The sequence below is a fragment of the Suricata suricatta genome, chromosome 11, assembly GCF_006229205.1.
Source record: "Suricata suricatta isolate VVHF042 chromosome 11, meerkat_22Aug2017_6uvM2_HiC, whole genome shotgun sequence".
Lineage (NCBI taxonomy): Eukaryota > Metazoa > Chordata > Mammalia > Carnivora > Herpestidae > Suricata > Suricata suricatta.
Window position 1 is genome coordinate 52,658,107 of NC_043710.1, and position 10,579 is coordinate 52,668,685.

Here is a 10,579-nt window from a genome sequence, read left to right on the forward strand (position 1 = left end):
GGAAGTGGAGTTAGGATAAGGTGTAGCTATTTCAGCAGTTCTCTTGCAGTCAGATTACGCACATCTAGTGAAATGCAAGGGTGAGGAAGGCTTGTGGGTGGCAAAACAGCATGGGTCATTCTTGTTCTATACGTACCCCATTTTGAAATCTGGTGTCACATACAAAATCTATTTTTAATTAACATCATAAGTTTTCTTCTTTGAAACTGGGAGATGAGCATCAGTAATGATATAAATTATTACCTATATATCTAGATAGCACTTAAGAGTGTTTACTCATATAAGATGAAGTAACATTCTTTCTTTAATCATCAATTAAATAATTACATAAAGAAGAATTCTAGGAGCACAATAGCACTACTGGAGGATTGGAGTTCTTAGATATTGTTTTGTTTTGTTTTTCTTAAAAACAGAGCAAAGAAACCTGTTACAGAATCAAATAGCATTTATATTTTGGTATTTATTGAGTGAAGAGTGCTTATGATAAAATTAAAACAGACACATTTGTGGTTACTTGATTTATACCTTTTTTTTTTAAAGTTTATTTCTTTTGAGAGTGAGAGAGTACATGAGCATGGGAGGAGCAGAGAGAGAGAGAGAGAGAGAGAGAGAGAGAGAGAGAGAGAATCCCAAGCAGGCTCTGTGCTGTCAGAGCAGAGTCCGACACCGGGCTCAAACTCACAAACCGTGAGATCATGATCTGAGCCAAAACCCAGAGTTGGCCGCTTAATTGACTGAGTTACCTAGGTGCCCCTACACTTTTTCTTTTAGGAAATATTACTTCTTTACAGATTTTTAATAGTCTTATTTTTCTGCCACATACTTAGTAGAATAATATGCCTTCTGCCTTTACTTTTTTGACACAGTATTTTACTATGTCCTAGGTGATCCAACAAAATTTGACCAAGTAAAATTACTCCTGGGCTTTTTATGAGGCCATGTGAAAACTTTCAGCACTGGGAAGAAGTTTAAGAAAACAGTGAACACCTGTGTGAGCATGAGTACGTCAAATGCAATATGCCTTTGCATTGATGCTAATACCCGTTTTAAGTAGTTTATTAATCATTATACAATGAAGTTGCTAGGAGGATTATTTGTTCATGCAATAAATATACATTTAACCCTAATGAAAAAGCAGTCATGATGCTAGACTGTGGAGATAAATTCACCAATTACTGCTTAATCCCTGGTATATTTCTCTGAAAGGAAATATATATACAAGCCAAGTGGGTATTAGATTACAACATCACATTTAATTGATTAATACTAATGAATAATGCTATCTGTGTTCATATATCTCAATTAATATCCTCCCAACAATCTTTCAGCGTCGGTGTGAGCAACATTTGACACATGAGAGAAATAAGATTTAGAGCAGTTAAGGAGCTTGCTCAAGTTTAACAGTTTCCAAGTGTCAGAATTAGTAAAAAATTTAGATGTGCTGGTTCTAAAGCCTATGAATTCAGACTGGATCCATGTCTCAGGGTTCCAAGGCTTGCAAGCAAATTCCATGAGGAGGGAACAAACCAGTTATTCTAAGACACACATGCATGAACGATAAACCAGTAATCAGCATCGTCAAAACCTTAGGAAGGTCAACCTGCCAAGATGAAAGTTAGCAGTGGTAATAACTTGAAATGGTGGGGTCTTGCAGAAATATTGACGCTATCTAAATGGAAAACATGAATCCCAAAAAGGACACATTAAAATCAATTGACCTACAAGTAGAAAAAAATAGAACTTTTATTTGTATTTAAGTTTATCTCAGTCTTCAAAAATGTTTATTTTTCTCAATGTGTTACTATACATAGTTTTTGAATAAATAATTATAAAATATAAAAGTATTGGGGAGTGTCCTTTTTTTTTCCTTATACTGATACATAAACAAAAACTTGAAAACTACTACTCTAGATTAAGGATAAAAGACAACCACAATGGGGTGTCTTTACAATGTTCACATACTGTAATGACCCAGGAAATGAACTGAAAGTGCCCTTTGCATACCATTATTCTCTGATTCTCTGGTGGGGCCATGAGGTGGCAAGATCAAAAGTCTAAATTCCTTAGCAGCAATCTATACACATACTCCACATCTTTTCCTGTAATCCCTTCTGTGGTTTCTGCAGTCTGGCTTTTTTCCTCCATTAATATATGAAAGCTATGTTTTTCATGGATAAGATCTTTTTGTAATTAACAAACCAAGTATTTTCCTTTCGGCCCTCCTTCAGTTTAATTTATTTGGGCAAATTACAAATACTTACAGTCCCCTTTTCTTTGTTGATCTCATGGCACCCTATTACATCTCCTACTTCTTCTACCTTCTGTTTTATCACCTGCCTTTACTTCTTCCTCTCCCACAGGATGTGGGTATTTCTCAGATTCCCCCTTGTCACTCTACTACCTCAGTAAGTCTTTTCTACTGAGATGCTATTTATGGTAATGGGTTTCAAATATAGTCCAATGGCTATAGGTAATAGCGCCTAGGTGGCTCAGTTGTTTAAGCATCTGACTTCAGCCCAGATTATGATCTCATGATCTGTGAGTTTGAGCCCCATGTCAGGCTCTGTGCTGACAGCTTGGAGCCTAGAGTCTGCTTCAGATTCTGTGTGAGTCTCTCTGTCTCTCTCTGCCCCTTTCCTGTGTGCTCTCTCTCTCTCTCAAAAATAAACATTTACATATAGCCCAATGGATCACTCTCCTTCTTTTTTCTCTTATGATCTAATTGTCATTTTTAATTGCCCTTGCATTATATCTATGTGGAGTTTTTTATATACTTCAATTACCACACAACTTTTAATTTGTGTTCTTCCCTACCGTAATCACTTCCTAGTTCTTTCTTTAAACGTATAAACATGCTTCGTTTATACAACATTCAAAAACATACTGACACATATTCAGAAACTCAGTCCTTGATTCTTTGATTTACCTGTGTCATCCACACCCATGGTAATCTGTATTGTTTGGTCCTCTTACAAATGTAAGATGCATTTTGGGAGAGCGGTCAGAATTATGAAATGGAACTAGAGAATCTTTCTAACCAGGAAGAAAATAGCACAGGATTAATATGTCACACTATGTGTTTAACTATATCTTAAAATGAAATGTTTTCGTAAAATGTAATTTGAATACAAGACTAAGTTTACTACTTGTTAATGAAGGATTTATCAGATGGAGTATATCTATTGAAAACAATTTCCAGAGAACAGACTTATATATCCTAGATATGGGAATGTTTACATGAAAACCTAGGCTGCTAGATTTATCTCTTGGTTTACTTCATAGAGCTGTCAATGTGCCATGGTCACAAAGTGCCACATGTTCATCAGTCATCCCTTGTTAATACTTAGGCCACAAATCAGGTCTGCCTTCAGATATGAAACATTAAATGAATATGCATGATATAAATTAAAAAATCAAATGAAAATCAAATGGATCTGTGACTATGAACCAGGCATACAAAACAACAGGATTATAACCTCAAAACAAAAACAAAAACAAAAAACATGTTGTTCATGGCCACATTGTCAGAAACATGGAGACTCAAGTTCTTCTGGCATGCAAATGTGCTGAACACAACTTGTTTAATTCTCAGTATAGGAACAAAACTTTTCTTCCTCATATACTCACACTTCAGGACACCTACACCTGGCCGGGAAGGAGGAAGTGAGCAGGGGGCCAGGTTTCATGAGAGGACCATGTGAAGAGAGAGAACAGAAAAATAGACTATTAACAGCCTCCATGAGAAGAAGACAGAGAAAAATGCTCAAAGAGAATTTCATGAAATATCATTATGCCTTTTGCTCTGCAAAACCCCTTCATCACTCTTTTAAAGACACCTACGGTAAACATCTACATTACTTTCCAAAAATGCAAATTAGAGATCTAGTTCACTGTAACAACAGTGTGGAAACTGGGTCATAGAGGTCCCTGATATATAAAGATGATAGAACATAATTTCTCATCCAGATCTTTTTTCTTCAAGATTTTTCTTTTTCATTAAAAAAAGTTAGCATGTCAAAATAATCTTAAAATACAATAGATGAGCAAATTCTCCCCACTCAGCACAGAGCCCAACTCAGGGATTGATCCCACAACTCTGGGATCAAGGTGTGAGTGGAGATCAAGAGTTAGTTTCTTGGGGCACCTGGCTGGCTCAGTTGGTTAAGTGCCAACTTCAGCTCAAATCATGATTTCATGGTTCGTGGGTTTGAGCCCTGCATAGAGCTCTGTGCTGACAGCTCAGAGCCAGGAGCCTGCTTTGGATTCTGTGTCTCTTTCTCTGTCTCTCTTCCCATCCTCCACTCATGCTCTGTTTCACTCTGTCTTTCAAAAACAAATAAATGTTTAAAAAAATTAAAAGAAGAAAAATGAGTTTCTCAACTAAGCCGCCCAGGTGCCTCCACCTCCCTTTTTAATTCAGGTCATCCCAGCCCATCCTCTCCTTGCCCCTCCATCTGGACCAGCACTTAACTCCTCTCATCACACCAGAAACCACAATCATGCCCTATGGGCTCAAACTGCACGCTGTTTGCCTTCCTGGGAAACCCCACACTCCACCTACTCAAATCAGGAAAAAACATTACACCCACACAATTTTATTGTATTATATACAAAATTGTGTGCATTGGTGTCACTGCAGTCAAATTGCTACAAAAATTTCAAACTTCTCCCTCTCTGTATTTGCCTCATCACATATAGGTAGGTAATAGTCCATACCACTCTTCTTCACAGGAACGCTGTAATTACCAAATAAAATAATATGTAAAAGGCTTTGGTGCTGTGTCTTTTGCTTAGAGGACAAACTATAAATACAAGTTCTCTTATTCTCTTAGATTTGATATTTTTGAGCACTCCTTATAGTTGCACAAAACTTCATAGTTTACAAATAATTGTACTCATATGATTAAGCTTACTTTCATAACAACACTAGATGCCAAGGTAAGAAAATAAGCAGTGTCACACTTGGAAAATCTCAACCTCTTAATTCTTTGATCTCAAGTTATGGAACATAGTTTGCCCCTGATCAACTGTATACATGTATATTGCTTTTTTTCTTTAGGTTGTTTACTTATTTTGAGAGAAAGAGAGACAGAAAAAGGAAAGAGCGAGAGAGAGAGAGAGAGAGAGAGTGTGTGTGTGTGTGTGTGTGTGTGTGTGTGTGTGTGTGTGTGCATGAGAACGGGAGGGGCAGAAGGGAGAATCCCAAGCAGTCTCCACACTGCCAGCACAGAGCCCAACACATGGGGCTTGACCCCATGAACCATGAGTTTATGATGCAAGCTGAGATCAACAAACACTTCACCAACTGAGCCAGCCAGGCACCCCTATATTTATAATCTTAATCATAAAATTTGATCATTTTTCTGATTCATGTTTTATTTTAATGATGTATTATTCCCAGATGTTCTATTGTTATTTAATGAGTATAGTTCATTCCTCCCCTTTGGAACTAATGGAGGCCATTCCTAATTCTTGAGCAGGAACTTTAAATTGACTTGGTGAACTTTAAGAGGCATTGAACTCCTAACCTATTTGTGTCCAAAACAGTTATTTAAAAATTGAATTCGTAATATGCCCTACCTTCAGCTATTACATGCCAACTCATAGGTACAGGGCTATAGGACAGTAAACTGAACAGTTCCTAAAGATGTCACTTTTTCTATACTAGGCAAACAACAATTTGGCAAAGGAAAAGGAAAGTATACTTTGAGAGCAGGGAAATCTCTCTTTGCCCAATCAAATCATACAGAAAACATGAAAACTGTAAACTTTTATTACTGATAGTCATAATGAGCCTTTACAGAATAGATTCTTCCTCTTTCAAACTAGTTGATCCTAATCTGCAGTGATCTTGGTTTGAACAAATATTTGGATGATTTTCTTTCTTATCTCCTTTGTCTTCACAGTATAGACTACAGGGTTTAGCACAGGGGGGACAAGAAGGTAGGCATTAGCCATGAGGACGTGAGTCAGTGGTGAAAGATGCCTTCCAGCACAGATATGTGAGACACAGGTGTTGAGTGCTTTCAGCTAGCTCTCCCCTGAGGCAATGGCCATTACTGCTTAGAGTATGAACACAGAGGAAAGGAGGATGGAGAGGGAGTCAGAGCCCTTGGTGAAGATGACAGCAAAGAGGCCATAGAGACTGTTGATATGGGTGATGGCACAGACAAGGCGCATGACGTCTTTGTGAAGGCAGGAGTGGGAGAGGACATTGGAGCGGTAGAAGGGAATCCACTTGATGAGGAAAGGCACAGGGAAGACCACACAGACTGCCCTTGTCAAAATGACAGCCCCTGTTCTGCAGACCATGCCATTGGTTATGATGGTACCATACCTGAGGGGGTTCCAGATGGCTACAACCCGATCAAAGGCCATGGCCACCAGCACACCAGATTCAATGTCTGAGAAGGTGTGAATTAAGTACATCTAAACAATGCAGGAATCAAAGGCAATGGACTTATAGTTAAATCAGAATATGCCTAGTATAGAGGGCAAAGTACAGAGAGTAAGCCCCATGTCTGCCAGTGCCAATGTGCATAGGAAATAGTACATGGGGATATGCAGGGATGATTCAGACTTGATGGTAGCAATGATAACACCGTTGCCAAAGAGGGCAATGGCATATATAGCACCCAGTGGGAATGTCATCCAGTAATACTTTTGTTCAAGCCCTGGAATTCCCATTAAGACAAAGTAAGGGTATTGGAAGTGAGAGTGATTATTACCTGACATGAAGCCAGTGTGACACAGGCATGAGGAAGGAGCTTGCAGGATCTTGATGAGTGGACTCCTGAAAATACAGTGACAGGGATTAATAATATATTCGAATCTGACTTCCCTCAGAGTGAAACAATTTTATTTTCACATTGGTAGGGAGGGTATAAGAGAGGACTGAATCCCTGAAATTACTACTGTAATTCTGTTGAGAAAATGTCTTCTAATCCAGGAGAAAAAGACTCACCCAATTACAAATAAGTCACATTCAGTTTGAAGCATACACTGTAATGCCAGTGCATTAGGTAAAATGTTATCCCTCTCCTGTCCTTTCCTCCATCTTTCTAACCAATATATTACAAGAAGTTGAGCAAGGTTAAGGACATAAGGATACCTAATACAGAATCAATACAAAATATGAATTATTTGATTCCCCATTCATACCCATCACACTCCTTATACAAGACCTCTCATGAGGGTCACGGACCTTGTCTCTAGGACAGGGATGGAAATTCCCAGTGTACATACCTATGCCTCTATTTGAGCACAACCCTTCTTCATTTACCCTGAACCTGGATGTGACCTCAGTATCGTTCTCAACCCAGGAAACTCAGGCAGCCACTTACAATTACAGAAAATGAAATGTGTTATCTGCAACAACAGCATTTCTCTTTTCTTCTTCTTGTTTTTCTTAAGCATAACTCATTTTGTCTGACAGGAAGTGAGACCCTCAGGGTCACTTGAAGTCATTTTCAGGATTAGGATCATCTGATAATGTCCTATTGCTAAGGCACAGTGATCATGCATAATGCACGTAACACTGATTGAGAGAGCCTTTATAGAGCCCTTAATAAACATCTGGAAGACGCCCTTATGTTGCCAGAATCAGTAACTATATTTATGCCACGGGGCCCTCTGATGGGACATTTGATGTCAGACATGAATGTTAGCTAGATGTAGAACATACTCTCTGAGAGGATCTCACACTTAAGACACTCTTCAGTTGCCTTCGTCAGTTGATTGGGATCAAGTTCCCTATGAGGCAATGTAGTGTCAAGAACGTGGACTCTAGATTGATATATCTTGGATTCGGATTCCAGTTCCCCTGCTCCTCAGCATATAGCCCTATGTGTGTAACATGTGATGATCACAGTACCTACCCCATAGGGGCAGTGTAAGTATTAAAAATGTAAAATGTAGAGGCATTAGAAAGAAAGATGTGTGCTTTATATTATGATTACTTAGAATACAAAGTTCCTTTCTTCGTAGGTTCTCTATGTTGACATTGAGTTTTTCATTTGTTTCCCTCTCACTTTTTGTTCTGTTTGTTTTGAATTTTTTGGTCAGAGTTCTTTACAGTTTATGGAAGTAAAAACTGATAGGTTTTCCATCAGGAAAGGATTGCATTTGCTTTGTATCTCTTTTAATTTTTGAGTAATTTGTCCTTTTTTCTTCAATTATTGAATATCTCCCCTACAGGCTACATATATATCTCTGGCTGACCCCTGCTAATGATGAATCAAAAACAGTATCATTACCTATTTTGACATCTCCCAAAAGATCCTCTTTGAAAGATTTCTGATTCATATTTCCCCATTCTTATGCAGGATATTTTCTCCCTTTTTATAAAACATTCATTTCTTTCCATTACTCTTATGAAACACAGCTAGCTATTGGTTCAAATATCTGGCCTATTAGATTGCCAAATACATTCCTTCCCAATAAACCATTACTTTAGTTTTTGCCTGTTTTAGTGAATTTTGAGATACAAAGTGCTCATGTTTTGCAAATGATGATACTCAAAAGTGGAAATAAGAGAAAATTTTAAGAGGTAGAAAGTATGAGTGAAAAGGTAAATAAGGTAGGGGGGAGGGAAGAAGAAAAGAGAAAAGGAATAAAAAGAGAAAAACAGAGATCCAAACACCAGCAGAAGTAAAGATTGAGCTATTTCACATTTTATTTGTTTATTTATTTATTCTTATAATAGTTTATTGTCAAATTGGTTTCCATACAACACCCAGTGCTTCTCCCCACAAGTGACCCCCTCCATGACCATCACCTCTTCCCCAGTTCCCCTCCACCTTCAGTCCTCAGTTTTTCAGTATTCAATAGTCTCTCATGATTTGTGTCCCTCTCTCTCCCCAACTCTCTTTCCCCCTTCACCTCCCTATGGCCCTCTTTTAGGTTTCTCCTGTTAGACCTATGAGTGCAAACATATGGTATCTGTCCTTCTCCGCCTGACTTATTTTGCTTAGCATGACACCCTCGAGGTCCGCCCACTTTGCTACAAATGGCCATATTTCATTCTTTTTCATTGCCATGTACTACTCCATTGTATTTATATACCACATCTTCTTGATCCATTCATCAGGTGATGGACATTTAGGCTCTTTCCATGTTTTGGCTATTGTAGAAAGTGCTGCTATGAACATTGGGATACATGTGTTCCTATGCATCAGCACTTCTGTATCTCTTGGGTAAATCCTTAGCAGTGTGCTGGGTCATAAGGAAGTTCTATGGATAGTTTTTTGAGGAACCTCCACATTGTTTTCCAGAGCGGCTGCACCAGTTTACATTCTCACCAACAGTGTAGGAGGGTGCCATCTCTCCACACCCTCGCCAGCCTCTATAGCCTCTTGATTTGTTCATTTTAGCCTCTCTGACCAGTGTGAGATGGTATCTCAGTGTGGTTTTGATTTGTGTTTCCCTGATGTTGAGTGATGCTGAGCATCATTTCATGTGCCTGTTGGCCATCTGTATGTCCTCTTTGGAGAAGTGTCTGCTCAGATCTTCTGCCCATTTCTTCACTGTATTATTCATTTTTTGGTATGGAGTTTAGTGAGTTCCTTGAAGATTTTGGATACTAGCCCTTTATCTGATATATCATTTGCCACTATCTTTTCCCATTCTGTCGGTTGCCTATTAGTTTTTTTTTATTATTGTTTCCTCTGCATTGCAGAAGCTTTTTATCTTGATGAGGTCCCAGGAGTTCATTTTTGTTCTTGATTCCCTTGCCTTTGGGGATGTGTCGAGTAGGAAATTGCTGCAATTGAGATTGAGAGGCTATTTCCTGCTTTCTCCTCTAGGGTTTTGATGGTTTCCTGTCTCACATTCAGGAACTTTATCCATTTTGAGTTTATTTTTGTGTATGGTGTAAGAAAGTGGTCTAACTTTATTCTTCTACACGTTGCTGTCCAGCTCTCCCAACACCACCTGTTGAAAAGGCTGTGTTTTTTTCCATTGGATACTCTTTCCTGTTTTGTCAAAGATTAATTGGCCATGTACTTGTGGGTCCAGTTCTGAGCTCTCTATTTTATTCCATTGGTCCATGAATCTATTTTTGTGCCAATACCATACTGTCATGATGATGACAGCTTTGTAGTAAAAACTTAAGTCTGGGATTGTGATGCCTCCCATTTTGGTTTTCTTCTTCAATATTACTTTGGCTATTCAGGGTTTTTTGTGGTTTCATACTAATTTTAAGATACTTTGTTCTACCTTTGAGAAGAATGCTGGTGCAACTTTGATAGGGATTGCATTGAATGTGTAAATTGCTTTGGGTAATAATGACATTTTAACAATGTTTATTCTTCCAATCCATGAGTACTTCACATTTTAAAATAAAGAAACCGACACCCAGATAAAGAAAATAACTTGCCCTGAGTCAAAAGCCTCATTATTAGCAAAGTGGGCAAGAGCGGGACAAAGGCACAACTTTTTTGGGCAAATTACAGCTAAATGCAATGAGGGTTTATGGGTGGAATTACAGAAGACCAAGTCAAAACTGCAGCTCTTGACTAGCTGCTTACTCCCTAATAGAGGTCCTTAGATTTTATTCCTTATCTATATTGCCCAGGATCTA

The 10,579-nt window shown here is 38.4% G+C and overlaps 1 pseudogene; it reads right to left on the minus strand.

Annotated features, from left to right (window-relative positions):
- Positions 1-5,835: 5,835 nt before the first annotated feature.
- On the minus strand, positions 5,836-6,735 carry LOC115306108 (annotated as a pseudogene).
- Between the last annotated feature and the right edge of the window lie 3,844 nt (positions 6,736-10,579).